General features: G+C 45.6%; 1 protein-coding gene across 3 annotated transcripts in view; it reads right to left on the bottom strand.

Annotated features, from left to right (window-relative positions):
• The window catches only part of PTPRA (protein tyrosine phosphatase receptor type A), a 142,334-nt gene extending 132,778 nt beyond the window's left edge, over positions 1 to 9,556 (bottom strand). For 2 of the 3 annotated variants that reach the window (XM_037044322.1, XM_037044323.1), the window contains exon 1: positions 9,272 to 9,556. The gene's annotated coding sequence lies outside the window, so the exon portion shown is untranslated. The remainder of the gene's footprint in view (positions 1 to 9,271) is intronic. The other variant, XM_037044324.1, reaches the window with a different exon arrangement.
• Between the last annotated feature and the right edge of the window lie 5,722 nt (positions 9,557 to 15,278).

Below are 15,278 nucleotides of genomic sequence, written 5' to 3'. Positions count from 1 at the left end.
CACAACTTGCTTGTGGGAAGCAGCAGAAGAAACCGAAATGAGTGGAGCAAGCACCATTGTTCCCTCTCTGAGCCCACCCCCACACACAGAGTCACAATCCAGCAACTGGGTTGCCCTGCCCTGGTGAACACCTAAGGCTCCACCCCTCATACATAACAGGCATGACCAGACCAAAAATATATGGCTCAACTGGAAGAACAAATCAAATCCCCAGAGCCAATACTTTTAAGTGACCAAGAGAAAGCCAACCTATCAGATGCACAGTTCGAAATATTGGTGATCAAGATGCTCACAGAACTGGTTGATTGTGGTTGCAAATTAGATGAACAAATGAAGGCTACACTAATTGAAATGAAGGAAAATGCACAGGGAACCAATAGGGATGGAAAGAAAACTGGGACTCAAATCAATGGAGTGGACCAGAAGGAAGAAAAAAATGACCAAACAGAAAAGAATAAAGAAACAAGAATTCAAAAAAATGAGGAGAGGCTTAGGAACTTCCAGGACATCTTTAAACATTCCAACATCTGAATTATAGGGGTACCAGAAGGGGGAAAGAAACAGCCACGAGTGGAACACTTATTTCAACAAATAATAAAGGAGAACTTCCCCAGTCTGGCAAAGGAAATAGACTTCCAGGAAATCCAGGAAGCTCAGAGAGTGCCAAAGAAGTTGGACCCAAGAAGGAACACATTAAGGCACATCATAATTACATTAGCCAAGATTAAAATGAAAGAGAGAATTCTAGAAGCAGCGAGATAAGGGGACAGTCACCTACCACAGAGTTCCCATCAGACTGTCAGTGGATTTCTCAAAAGAGACCTTCCAGGCAAGAAGGGGCTGGAAAGAAGTATTCCAAGTCATGAAATCCAAAGATCTACATGCAAGATGGCTCTATCCAGCAAAGCTTTCATTTAGAATGGAGGGGCAGATAAAGTACTTTTCAGATAAGGTCAAGTTCAAGGAGTTCATCATCACTAAGCCCTTATTATATGAAATGTTAAAGGGACTTATCTAAGAAAAGGAAGATGAAAAATATGAACAGTGAAAGGACAGCAAACTCACAGTTATTAACAACCACACCTAAAACAAAAGCAAACTAAGCAGACAGCCAGAACAGGAGCAGAGCCACAGAAATGGAGATCACAAGGAGGGTTAGCAAGAGGGGAATGGGAGGAGGAGAGAGGGGGGAAAAGGTACTGATCCTTCTTGGGTTGAATTATTAAAAGAGAATTTACCAAATATATGCTAGAAGCTCCTGTACTTTTGTTAACTATATTGCAAAACTCCAATTTGCAAAATTTGTTCTAATATCATTCGTTCAAATCTTCAGCAACATTTTATATGCATATTATAAGAGTATTTGCTGCCCTGACCAGTGTGGCTCAGTTGGTTGGGCGTCATCCAAAAAAGCAAAATTTCAAGAGTTCGATTCCCAGTCAGGGTATATGCCGGGGTTGCGGGCCAGTCCCTGCTTAGGGCATGTGTAAGAGGCAACCAATGGATGTCGTTGTTTTTTTCCCTCTCACTAAAGAATAAATAAATAAATAAAATATTTTTTTAAAAAGAGTATTTGCTGATAAAGGAATGCATTTTGGTTTCTTCACATATTATTTTCCATGTACCAAATCAGTTTTTTTCCCCTAATGGGCCTTTTCTTGGTGGGAGGGAGAGGGGACAGACGACACAGGAAGAACTTGCCAATGGTATGCACCTTTTGTCTTTTGTAAGAACCAGAAACCTCAAAATATATACTTTAATAATTAGGTTAGCCCTGGCTGGCGTAGCTCAGTGGATTGAGCAAGGGCCTGTGAACCAGACCATCGCGGTTCGATTCCCAGTCAGGGCACATGCCTGGGTTGCACGCCAGTTCCTTGCGGGCTAACTACCAGCAGGGGACGCACAAAAGGCAACCATACATTTCTCTCCCTCTCTCCTTCCCCTCTAAAGATAAATAAATAAATAAAATTAAAAAAAATAATAATTAGGTTAGTAAAATTTTGTACAACATCTGATTGAATACCCTAGGACTTTAAACATCATTGGGGGGAAAACACAGAGGTTCTCTTTATGCTCCAGATGCTTAGTTTTCAAATGTCCCAATGTTAGTGATAGCCTCATATTTTATTATTTAATATTTCAAGGTTCTACATACTCTCAAAGCAAGGTTCCTATTAATGACAGAGGGTGTAAATCCATGTTTTAACACGGATTTAATATTCTTGATAATTCCAATGTAACAGGAGCTGACTTATTTAATCAGATTTAATAGCTCACCAAGAATTCATAGTAGAAGATGGACAAGGGGACAGCTCTGCCATTTTGTTTATGCTCGAATTATTAGTATTTTCTTCATCACTGGTTTCTTTGCAGAAATAATTTTAAGCCACTTGTCCATTTTGTAAAGGTCAGTTTAATGAAAATTGCACAATATACACCATTACCAATATGTTGTAATACACTGAAAGCAAATGTATAAATATGGCTCTGCCTGCTCACTGCAGAACTCTCTTCTCTACTCTCAGGACACTCCAAGTTCTAACATGGTAACACTGACTGACCAGCAGACCCCAAGAAGATATCAGTGACAACTCCTAAGTTTAATGTTTTATCATTTTTAAGATAAAAATAATAAAAAGCAGCTCTAAAATTTTCTTTCAGCATCCCAGTAAATCACCTTACCAGCCTCACTTTGAAAACTACTGTTCTAGATTGCTGCCACAGTGGACTTTTTTACAACTGCAAATCTAGCTGAGAGATCAGTTCACTCTCCTCAAAATCCTGCAATGGCTTAGCTCTACCTTCAGGAAAGTCCAAAGTCTCTGCATGGCCCTGGCTGGTGTGGCTCAGTTTGCTTACCAGCAAACCAAAGAAGGGTCACCGGTTGATTCCCAGTCAGGGCACATGCCTGGGTTGTGGCCCAGGTCCTCAGTAGGGGACACACATGAGGCAACCACACATTTACGTTTCTCTCCCTCTCTTTCTCCCTCCCTTTGCCTCTCTCTAAAAACAAATAAGTAAAAAATCTTTTTAAAAACCCCACAAAGTCCTTGCATGGTACATGGGGTCCTCAACTCTGGCCCCTTGCATCTCTCCAGTCCAGTGCTTCCCAACCCTGGCTGCATACTGAAATCACCTAGGGAGTTAAAAATATGAAGTCTGTCCAGAAAAAGGCCAGCCATTGTTAATATAACAACGATGGTTTGTGCAACATCCATGTAACCTGGCAGGCAAGGAGAGTGGACTGGAATGCTCATGTGTGAACAATAATGACTTCACTGTACTAGTCAGTGTCCGGTGGTAGGCACCCTTGAGTAAGCATGTGTAGTGCATGGCCGTTGCATTCAAAATGACTGAGCGAGTACAGCAACAAATCTGCATCAAATTTTGCATTAAGCTTGAACATTCCTCTACAGAAACTATTCAGATTCAGAAGGCTGCAGCTATAGGCAACTGGTGATTGGCAGCTTCATCATGACAGTGCACCCACTCACACATCATGTCTCGTGCAGAGTTTTTTTTTTTGGCGAAACATCAAATTGCCCAGATGATTCAGCCCTCCTATTTGGGAGGGTTGAATCCCTCCAGATTTGGTGCCTTGCAACTTCTGACTTTTTCCAAAACTAAAATCACCTTTGAAAGGGAAGAGATTTCAGACTGTTCATGAGGTTCAGGAAAATACAACAGGGCAGCTGACAGTGATTGGGAAGACTCTGTGAGGTCCCAACGGGCCTACTTTGAAGGAAACTGCGGCATCATTGTCCAATGTACAATGTGTCTTGTACCTTCTTCAATAAATGTCTCTTTTTCATAGAGATACATGAAGAGATACATAGAGATTACATGGCTGGATACCTTCTGGACAATAATATAATAATAAAGTCTGTTTCATGTACTTACAATTGTAAACCTACTTGTGCCCACCCCTGTATATATACATTCTCAGGTTCCATCCTAGACCAATGAAATCAAAATACCTGGGGATGGGGCATTTGCATCACTGATAGTTCCCCAGGTAAATCTACAGTACTGCCTGGGCAGAGAACTACCTTGGTCAGTCAGCTCCTGGCGCTCACTAAGCTCTCAATTAGGCCTTCCTACTCCAAGTCTGACCCACCTACCAGTAGCATCTGCCTCACCTAGGAACTGGTTAGTCATGCAGAATCCAAAGTTCCACCCCAGACCTACTGAATCAGGACTTGGCATTTTAACAAGCTCCCCGGATTGTTCGTGTGAACATTCAAGTTAGAGAGGCACTGCCCTAAGGTACCAAACCTGTTCCCAGTTCAGGGCCTTTGTAAGTGATGTTCAGCTACGAACGTCATTTAACGCTGAACTTCTCTGGCACTCACAAAGCATCCTATTCTTTCCCTTTGATTATACATGTAATTACCATAAAATGGTAAATGCCTGTCTGTTCTATTAGCCTTCTAAGTATCATCAGGATAGACATCAATCCATGATACTCTGGGGTGTCCCCAATTCATGGCACAATGTCTGGTATTTTCAATCAAACAGCATCTAGTCTTTTGTTTCATACCAATATGATCTTATCCTAAATTTCCATAATATTTCTGTCCCATCAATAATACCTTTCTTAAAAAATAAGCTGGTTTTAACTCCATAACTCTTAGATATGATATATATCGCAGCACTATATTTATCTCAGAATCTAAAGAGCTACTAGTCTCTTTTTCTAAAGAAATATAAATTAAACATAATTCAGAGTTCTATTATATTTCTTTTAAATTAATAACATCAAATATTAGTTTTTGTTTGTAACAGCATTGGATGGACTGTCAGGAAATGGCCACATAAATTGCTGATGGTGTTGTTAATTAGTTCCCCCTTTCCAGACAGCAAGTTGGTATTGAAGCCATATACTGAGTCAGGGAGCCCACTTTAGTAGTAAGAGTCCAAGAAAATACTTCCAAGGAAGTATCTGAAGAAACGATGCTCAGAAGTACTATATATATATATATATATATATATATATATATATATATATATACACCAGTAAAAAGGAGAAAAAATTTAAAAGAATGCACAAACTGTAGGAATCAATGTATAGAATACTATTCTATCATTTAAAATAATATACATAAATAAGTAAACATAAAATAGTTGGTGCTATGCAGGAATACAAAAACATGCCCTGACCAGTGCAGCTCAGTGGGTTGAGTGCCAGCCTGCAAAACAAAAGGTTGCCAGTTCAATTCCCAGTCAAGGCACATGCCTGGGTTGCAGTCCAGGTTCCCAGCTGGGGGCATTCAAGAGGCAAATGATAGATGTATCTCTTGCACATGAATGTTTCTCTCCATTTCTTTCTCCATCCTTCCCCTCTCTCTAAAAATAAATAAATAAAAACCTTTTTTAAAAAGCCCTGGCTGGTGTGGCTCAGTGGATGTGCCAGCCTGAGAACCAAAGGATTGCAGGTACAACTCCCAGTCAGGGCATATGCCTGGACTGCAGACCAGGTGCCCAGTTGGGGACGCACAAGAGGCAACCACATGTTGATGTTTTTCTCTCTCTCCATCTCCCTCCCTTCCCCTCTCTCTGGTAAGAAATCTTTTCTTAAAAAATCTGTATGTACTGATTACAACTATTAAAATTTATGCCTGTATACTGACACAACTGGATATGAATTTAAAGTTTCACATTTAATGGATTGTGTTTAGAGAAGATATTAAAGCAAATTTTAATGTTCAGTTATTTGTGGGTTTGCTGGTCAGTTTTACTAAGTAAGTGTTACAGCTATTTTTACTCTCAGACTCACTAAAAACAAAAACATTTCTCCAGCTTTGGCATTTGAGAACATTTATTAGTTATTGAACTAGAAGTAAAAGACAAGATTCTGTATTTGGCCAGCTTCCTGCTTATACCTCAAACTCCATCTGCATCTCACTTTTTTCCACATGAAGGTGGAGACTACTAACATAACAAGGATTACAAATCGACTCAGTACCTCCAATGAAAGGTGCTGGGCAAATACAATGTCACAGCTGCTTAAAAAACAAACCACCACCCACACTGACTGTCTTGCACAAGTCACTTTATCTTTCTGAACCTCAATGTCTTCCTCTGTAAAATGAAAGAAATACGTTAGAATCACATGGTGGGAGGAGGTTAAGTAAGGGAAAAGTAGGCACATGGTATCTGAAAAAGCACCCCAAAGGATCCTGATGAATATCCCTTGAGTCCCATTCACACTTTAAGGGGAGAGGATAAGTTAATACAATCACTTCAAGGGAGTGGTGATTTGATTACATGTCTAAAACTTAAAAAAATGCACATGTATCCTTTGAGCCAGTAATTCCACTTTTAGAAATATACTGTTCAGATAATTTTATACATGAGCACAAACTGTATATACAAAGACACTCACTGTAACGCTGTAACAGAAAAATCTGGAAACATACATGTTGTTGAACCCAAAGATCAGTTACAAGTTATAGTGTACTCAATGAAATAAGGAAAAGGATGTCAATTAAAGAAGTGAATGGCTCTATATATACTAATATGGCATGATTTCCTAAATATGTTAAGTGAAAAAGAGCAAGGTGTGATGGTGTGGTACCACTGGGGAAGGAGTACGGAGGGGGAGACACATGTTTATAAAGGAACAGTGTCTACACAGAGCCACAGAAACTGGAAACTATAGCCATCTCTGGGGAAATCAGGGTAGGAGGGAGACTTATTTTTCTCTACATGCCCTGTTGTACTGCTGGAATTTTTTCTCATAAGTACTTACTATCTTTTTTCAAAACTGAGCAAGATTCTCTACAGGCCTCTGAGTCTTCAAAAGGTTGTGATTGTGCCTCTGTGGAGCCTGGCCACTGTCTCCCAAATTGCAGGGGCAACAGCATCTGGCCCCACACTACCTCAAATGACCTTTCCAAAGTCCAGTCAACCCAAGTCCCTGACCTCCTTTAAAATCCTCCAACAGCTTTCCACTGGCCAAACTTTAACACAGCACACATAGCCCGTCAAGCTCACTCAAATCTCATCTCCCATCCTTCTTTCCTCTATACAGTCCAACTACGTGTAACCTCTAGGGGCTCCCCAACAACAGTGGGCTCCTTGCACCTCTAAGCCCACCTGTGCTGCTCCCTCTTTCCAGTATTCTGTCCACCACACACAAACTCCTACATGCAACGCCCTTCATGATCCAAAAGCCGCCTCCCAGTAAAGCTTTCTTGAACCACCTAAGGAGGGAATGCTCTCTATACAACCTGGCAGACGCCCTGGAACTAGACTGCCAAGATTCAAATCCCTTCTTCCCTAATCTCATCTTATCTGCCCACTTATCTACAGTCTCAGTTACTATTCTTGTCAAGTAGGAATAAGCCCCTATATGACTGCTGAACACATCAAATATAATTTGTAGAAATGTATTACACAGTTTGTCACAAGGCAAGTAAAAGAAAATTGTTATTATTATACTTTCATACCACTTGTGATATATTTGTATCCATCTGTCCTTCATTGGACAGCGACCTCCTCACTTTTAATTTGTATCCCAAGGACTTCCCCTAAAAAAGGGCACATGAATGTACTTCAGTCAGAGGACTGGCCTTTCCGGTTCTGAATTTTGCCCACATGGTAAATAAGTGGCTAAAAGGTGCCAGTGAACAGCCTCCAAGATCCCACCATGCCTTAGGGTGCACGTATCAGTCAGATCACTTCAGGAAAGCACAGGTGGAAAGAGGCCATGGGGCTTTTGGCTTTTCGGAGATAGTCAAGCAGATTGGATGCTAGTGGGATATGAGACTGACAGTGCCTGCCTGCTCACTGCTAATGGGGGGTGGAGGGGCTGGCAGGGATGGAAACGGAGAGATGGGGAATCAGAGATACTGAAAGTCCTAGGCATGCACTCCAAGAAGGCCTTCAAGAAACAGTCAGAAAAGATTCTTTGGGGAAGTGGGTACATGGAAGTACACAGGGCCAATACATAAGGGGGAAGAGACGGGATAGAGCCTACAAGACAACTCGGAGGAAGAATTCTCTCAGCATGGGAGATGGAAAGGTGCATAAGACACAGCTCCTTTCCTCAAGAAGCTTCTCTAGTGAAAAGGGATTTAAAGGAAAAGACAGAGCTAGCCAGGTAAAAGTGGGGAGGAAAGAGGATCACACAAGCAGAGACATCTAAACGTGTGAAGAGGCAGAGAAGTGGCTCTGGGTGGCTAGGGAGGGGGACAATGGGAAGGAGAATCAAAATTCAATTACAACTAAAAGGATAAACTGAGGCAAGACTGTCCAGGGCCTTGTACGACTTGATAAGACATTCTGGGCTTCCCTCATCCCATGGGAAAAGGAGAGTGAGGAAATTTTTAAGTAAACAAGTGACAGCATCAGATCTGTGTTTTGGGAAGGAGTGGCCAGGCAGGAAGATGATGTTGCCCGTCTTCCACGTCAGTCCTCTTCCCACCCACCATCTTCTGGTTCTAGGGCTGCCTTCACCGCAAGCAGGTGGCAGTGAAGAGATCGCTGGGGAGATGTGACTGGTTCTAGAGCAGGAGTCCGCCACCCTGGGCAAAGGCTCCTGAAGGCATTCACCCTGTCTGGGGAGGTTCTGCACATTCTTTTCCTGTCTTACAAACAACATGACCTCAAACACACACACACACACACACACACACACGGCTCAGCTCATTATTATTTTTATCTTCAGGAAATAAAATTAGGAGTTAATTTTTCAAAAAACGATGTTCTTGGTTTTATTTACCAGAAAGTAAAAAAGGAGGGGGGAATCTGCATTCCCAATTGGTTCGTTCTGAATTCTGGACAGCTCTGAGACCCTATTTCCCTTCTTAAGCCGCCTCAACAGTTGGGAGTGGGCGGAAAAAAGAGGGGCCTTGGGGGGGCTCTAAAGGAAGGAAAAGTTGGTCTCTGCAAAAGCAAATTTTCTCATGGCGGGAGTTCTCTTTCTTCCCATTACATGGATCTGAGCAAATTCTGTTCTCACTATTCCAAGTTTCTTCTTCCAGAATGAACTACGGCAGCCCTGGCCTGCCCCCAGGAGGACGCACGCAAAGTTCCCGAGCAGTCCACAAGGGTCAGCGCCCTGTCCCGCACGTTTCCGGGGATCCCCACCCCCGCCCCCGGACAACCTAAGGATGTGGGAGCCTCCTGGATTCTAGACACCTGAAGGATTCTACTCGGAAAACATGGATTGGGGCTCCAGCCACGGACCCCTTCCACGCGCGCGGGGAGCCACCACCCCCCCCTGCTTCCGAAGCCCCCCGGGGCGGCTGCGGCCGCGAACACTCACTGAGTCCGGCTCTGGGCGGGACCGCTGGGGACGAAGACGGCGGCTCCGCCTCGGCTCCGCGGCGGCGTCTCGGCCCGCCACACGCCCTCAGGGCCGCCGCCTGGTCCGTGGCTCGCAGCCCCGCAACGGCGGCGGCGGCCTCGCCTCCATGGCGAGGGGAAGTGGCTGAGGGGCGACTGGGCGGGCGGCGGTGATGGCGGCAGTGGCCAGGGGTCCGGACTGGCTCGCGCGCGCGCGCGCGCGCGTCTCTGTCAGCGCCGCACTCACCGCAGCCTCGCTCCCGATCCGGCCTGGGCTGTAAGGCACCTCTTTATTGGCCGTTCAGAGACGGGCGCTGATTGGCCCAAACCGAAAGGGCGTCTCCCCGGGCCCTCCCGGGTCCAGCCCGTGCGCGCCTCCGAGCGCTCGCTCATCAGTCCTGGACGCAGAGCAGGGTCTCACTATCTCAAGTGTCACACACGATCTTGGGGTTGTGCGCCCCATCGCAGCCCTGTTGTCGGGGAAGCGAGACTCCGGGAGCACTGACCACCCGTGCACCTACGCCTTCTGCCTCTCTACAGCCCCAGTCCCTTGGACATGGGCCTTCTTCCCAGTTTACAGATGCGGAAACTGAGGCCAAATACAAGTTACATCAAAGTCCAGCAACAAGGGCGGACCGGAATTAAAATGCCATCTTTCCACTCCTCCCTCCAAATGTGTTCCACTTGAATTTTTAATTTTTTATTTTTTTCCTAATTGGAACACGGTATTTAAAGCACGAGGGCTCTCTCGGGGGCGAGAGAGGAACCTGCAAATCCCCCAGAACGAGTCTGGCATCATGGGTGTGGTTTATATGAAGTAAGCCCACGCCATCCCCACCCGAGCCCCAGGGAAATCTTCGCTTTCCAGATGCACGTACGGGGGCCTGGCTCGCCACAGAGCCGGGTAGAAAAACTACACATGGTGCTCTGCGTTGGGGGTGTTGTTTGCGTCAGGCCTGGCGCTGGAGGGAAGGGGAGGTTCAAGGCGCAGAGAGGACCTGGAGATGCGTTCTCCCCACCCCACCCCGCACCAGGAACGGGGACGGGGTAGGGGGCGCGTAACTCTGCCAGTGCTCCCCACCCTATGTGTGGTGCCCCAAAGCCAGCAGGAATGGGTTCCCAGGCTGCAGGACTTGGGCGTCTGCAGCTGAAGGCCGATTACAAAGTAGTGGTGAGTCACTCTCCTGGTTATGACCCCCTTGTGGCATCTTTCAGACAAAGCCGGACCTACAGAGGGAGAGTGGCTGGGTGCCTGCGGGGTGGAGACAGATTGCACAGTGGTGTGCAAGCTGAGCTTTGCTGGGCCCCTTCACCGGAGACCTGGAGTCTTCCCTGCCTGGGGTGGGTGGCGGCAAGCCTTCCCTCCTGGCCTGCTGCCCCTGAATCCCTCCTCTCCCACTTGCCTGGCAGAGCCCCACAGTTCAGCGCACCACAGTGGAAGGGTCTGTGGCCAGCATCAGCTCCTCCTGGCGGAGTATGTGCAGTGGAGACATTTGGGGGCAGGCGAAGGAGCCCGCATCAGAAGCCATTTTCACAAGCTTGGTTCCCCTACCATGCCAGTGCCCACCACTCCCAGCAGTTGGGGCGCCAACTTAAAAATCTATGCACCCCACTCCCCGGTATTTGTGGAATAAATGAATGTATGCCAACCAGAGTTACTGCCTGCGAATACGGAGTGCAGTGGGCCTCCTCTGGCCATCCCCTCGCCAGCAGAAAAGCCCCTTCTTGGGTGAGAGCTGTGTTTTCTCACTCCCTATCTGCAGGGCTTGTCCAGAACTGCCCTGAAATGGCCAGACCCAAGGGGACCCTACAGAACATACAGTTCAGCTCAAAGATCCCTAGGCCACATACAAAATCTCCTTTTAGACCCAATGAGAGTACGTTCTTTCGCATGCTCACCATTTACATTTCCCAGAAAGTCCAGGCTCAATCTATCCACACACCAACAGTAAAGTGAAAAGCCTACATTCAAAGTGTTTAGACACCCTGAAAAACAATGACCGAGAGTGTAGGAAGTACTTGAATAGCTAGGATAGCAGCATCTTAGGACAAACCCCACCAGTGTGGTTTTACTTTACCTACATTTGAGCTACACTATTATTTCTTAATGTGTTTCTTTTGGCTAATTTATGTTTTATTTATACTTTTATTTATATTGCCTAAAAAGTTTTGACCTGCCACTTATATTTTCTAGCATTAAAATAAATAGCTGGCTGGTGTGGGACAATGGAGTGAGTGCTAGCCCGTGAACCAAAAGGTCACCAGTCAGGGCACATGCCCAGGTGTGGTCCAGATCCCCAGCTGGGGATGTGCAAGAGGCAGCCAATCCATGTGTCTCTCACACATCAGTGTTTCTTTTTCTTTCCTGCTCTCTAAAATAAATAAAGCTTAAGCCTCTCCATTGGCTGGGTGACCCGAACCTCTTTCTGCTACTCTTCCTGGAACCTCCCAGGCCTATACTGAGAATTGTAGGCATGTACAGCTTGGCAAGTAACCTGTCTCAGTAAATGCAGTTCCTTTTCTCCGTGAGACAGCAGCACTGTGGTCAAAACCATTTTTTGTGTGTGTGCAGGGGTGACAGAACCTCAGACCAAGAAGAGGTAGGGTCTTGGGTGTCTCATTCTAGAGACCCGGGGAAGGAGAATTCAGCTTGGCAACCACACACACCCTGTTTCCACTGGAAAAAGACTGAGGCCCATCCTCAGCTGCCCACCGGTGGACACCTGCCTGACCTCCCCTTCCCAGCTGATACCCAGGAGGTCCACAGTTTCCCCCCATTACTACAGGACAAAGGGCTGTCTTCAAAGAGGAAAGGAGAAGTGAAGAAGTCAGATAAGAAGGGGAGGCGGGCTTCCTGTATCCAGGCCCACCCAAGTGGAAGGCCGAAGTCTTCCCCCCAGTCCTGGATTAGCCCTGCCCCACAGGAACACATACCTACAGAGAGATGCCCTCAAAAATCACAAGAGTCATGAGAAAAGGACTAGACTAGAAGGAGAGCTGGAGGAGGGGGGTAAAGAACTCTTTCTGTAGAAAAGTCACCCACCCTCTCAGGGCCTCCTTTCCCCATGCAGTAAATGGAACAATGAGTCATTTACTCAACAAATACTTATTGAATGCAGACCATGTGCTGGACACAGCAGGGAATAAGACAGAAAAGATCTCTGCTCGTGAAATATTTTGGATGGGGCAACAGACAATAAACAAGTGAACAAGAAAACTTACACGCTGTAATGAAAGTAAAGCAAAGCAGTAAGATAGACAGTTGAAGTAAATGAGAGCCAAATGCCTTTCCAGGCTACTGTTCTACTCCCAAGGGTCATTTGCCAGCACTGCCTACAAGAGACTGCAACCCGCCTCCCCACCCCCAACTCCATGAGAATGTAGTTTGTAGGAGCCTTTGCTCTGCCTCTCACTCCAGGGCTGCCATTAATATCCTAAGCTAGAAGAAATATTTCCAAATTCTCTGCCCCAGCCCTAAAAGTCCTGGTCCCAGGCCCAATGCTAGTCCCAAGCATTGGCCAAGAGTTGGCCCCACCCATGACTGTGGTGCAAATTGTTCAGGGTAGGAGGTATTTTATACACATTTCAATTGATCAGTCAAGGATTTGGGGGGGAAATCCTGGTTGTTTTTAAGATATCACTATAGGTGTATCCAGTTGTCAAAACTCAGCAAATGTACACAAGATCTGAGCATTTTATATATGGATTTTGTCTGAAAAAAACCCCTGCACATAATGGACTCTAGTTAATGAAATGCATTCTGAAATATTTAGAAGTGTACTAATGACTGCAACTTACTCTGAAATGCATTAAAAATAAGACAGATTAGTAAAATGGATATAGGGATGGATAACAGAGATGTATGAAAAATATGTTAAAATGTAGAATCCAGGTGGTGGGTGTACAGGTATTCACTATAAAATTCTTTCAACTTAGCATATGCTTGAAAGTGTTCATGATAAAATGTCAGAGAGAAAAATCAGGGTTTAACTGTACAAAAAAGTGCACAAGCCTGCCTTTAATTTTCAAACAACTCTCCCCATGAACGATCCCAGTGCTTCTCTACATGGATTCACTTCATATGAAATTGTAATCACTGTTTGTATGTCTTCATTGTTATTTCTCACATGTTTCTAAAACCTCATGTGTTCAATGTTTAATGTTTGCATGCATAAATATGCTGTATGTTACATTGGGGATATAGGCTTTTCATTGTGTTCATTCTAAAAGCACCACGCAAGGTCCCCCTTCCACAGGGTGTACTGGGAACAATGAGAAAAGCTGGAGAAAACATTTTTAAAAGTCATTGAAGAGAAGTGAGGAAAAGGGAGGACTGGAGAGGAAAAAAGCCCAGGAAGATGAGCCTAGTATTGGGCATCTCCTTTTCTTTCCTGGGAGGTGTCTGCTGGTTCTAAGAAAAGAGAAATCTGTTAAGCTGGGCCAGAGTGTGATTCCAAAAACCAGCCACATTTCCAGTTCTGCACATTCTTCCAGGACCGTGCTACTCCTGTACCAAGAGGTGAAGTCGATTTCCCTTTGAGATTGGGTGGGGTCGGCCTAGGTGACTCGCCTTGACAAACAGAATGTGACAGGTGTGACTCCCAAAGCTAGGTTAGGGAGGCAGTACAGCTCTGCCTGGCTGTCTTGGGATGCTGCCCTTGGGAGCCGGCTGCCACGCAGCGAGGTACCGCAGGTTGCAGGTGTTCTGACCAAGAGCCCCAGCCAAGGCTCTAGGCAACAACCTCTTCCACTGGCAGGTATGAGTTACCAAGCCTTCAGATGATGTCAGCCTTTAGCTATGAAGTCGCCTTCAACCTTCAAGTCTTCCAGCTGTTGCCCCAGACATCGCAGAGCAGACAAACCATCTGTTTTATCCTGTCCCAATTCTTGACCCATGTAGTGGGTGGTAAGCATAACCAATGGTTGTTTTACAATTTGATTTAAATCTGCTGGATTTCCAAAAAAATTACTTTTCTAAGTCAGGTGGGAGAAGGAAAAGAAACATCTTACTAGGACTCTTTTTTCCAGTGGCCGGAAGATTTGGTGAGGCCTATCCTGCCTGTGGGCTTCGGTTTCCCCTTTTGTCTTCCTTCTAGAGTAGCAGGGTGACAAAAGGAAAAAGTAACGCCCTCAGTGCTGGGTTGGGGCACTGGGACACAGAGCCGAGGTGCACTGAAGTGTGAACTGAAGGCTAGGGGTAGGGTGACCAGGGGCCAAGCAGGCATGCCTACTGACTGGGGGTGCAGCTTCCCTTGGGGTATGGTGGAGTCAGGAGTCTCCGGCTTGCAGTACTTCCTTGGCAGAATTGTCAAAAGAATTCCATCCTTTTCTCTTCAGCCCTGAGACCATCCAGGAATTGCTCACCTCTGCTCAGTAGGAAGAGTCTCCAAAGGCACCTCCTCCACCCCCATAATCTGCTGCCCCACTGAACTGCAAACAGGGCAGAGCTTGTGAGCCTTGCTCACACTCCCGGCTCACAAAAAGGCCAATTTCAATTTCAGCTCTGAGTCATGCCTCCTCTGTTGCCACAACATCCAAGGAGAAACTCTAAGATCCCCAAATGTCCAAAATGGCTTCAAATCCATTTTGTCACAAATTCCCTGTTACCAAACCTCCCTGGTCCTCATTCTGCTCTTCTGTAAAATGGGGTTATGTTACTGATCTCACAGGGCTGTCGTGTGGGATAAATGAAATAACGGCCAAGTGTTTAGAATGGTTCTTGTGTCTGTGTAAGTATAAGGCTTTTCAGTATAGCTCTTGATGAGTTATTGCTTCCATTTCATGCCATCTCTCCCCATAACCTTTCTAGGGGCTGGGACCTTAAGAGGGTTTCCCCTGGTAACTATGCAAAGGGGCAGGTCTCTTGTAAACGTAGAGGGAGAGGATCCTTCTCCAGACTCAACACAGACATGGAGTTTTGCTGAGGTGTCTCTATGGTTCTGTCTCTAGCTTGCTTTTGCTTGGGTGGGATGGCATGAGACAAGCAC

This window comes from Sturnira hondurensis, unplaced genomic scaffold (assembly GCF_014824575.4).
Source record: "Sturnira hondurensis isolate 20B ecotype Veracruz unplaced genomic scaffold, ASM1482457v3 Scaffold0004136, whole genome shotgun sequence".
NCBI classification, from domain to species: Eukaryota; Metazoa; Chordata; class Mammalia; order Chiroptera; family Phyllostomidae; genus Sturnira; species Sturnira hondurensis.
This window is presented reverse-complemented; position numbering and strand designations above follow the sequence as displayed.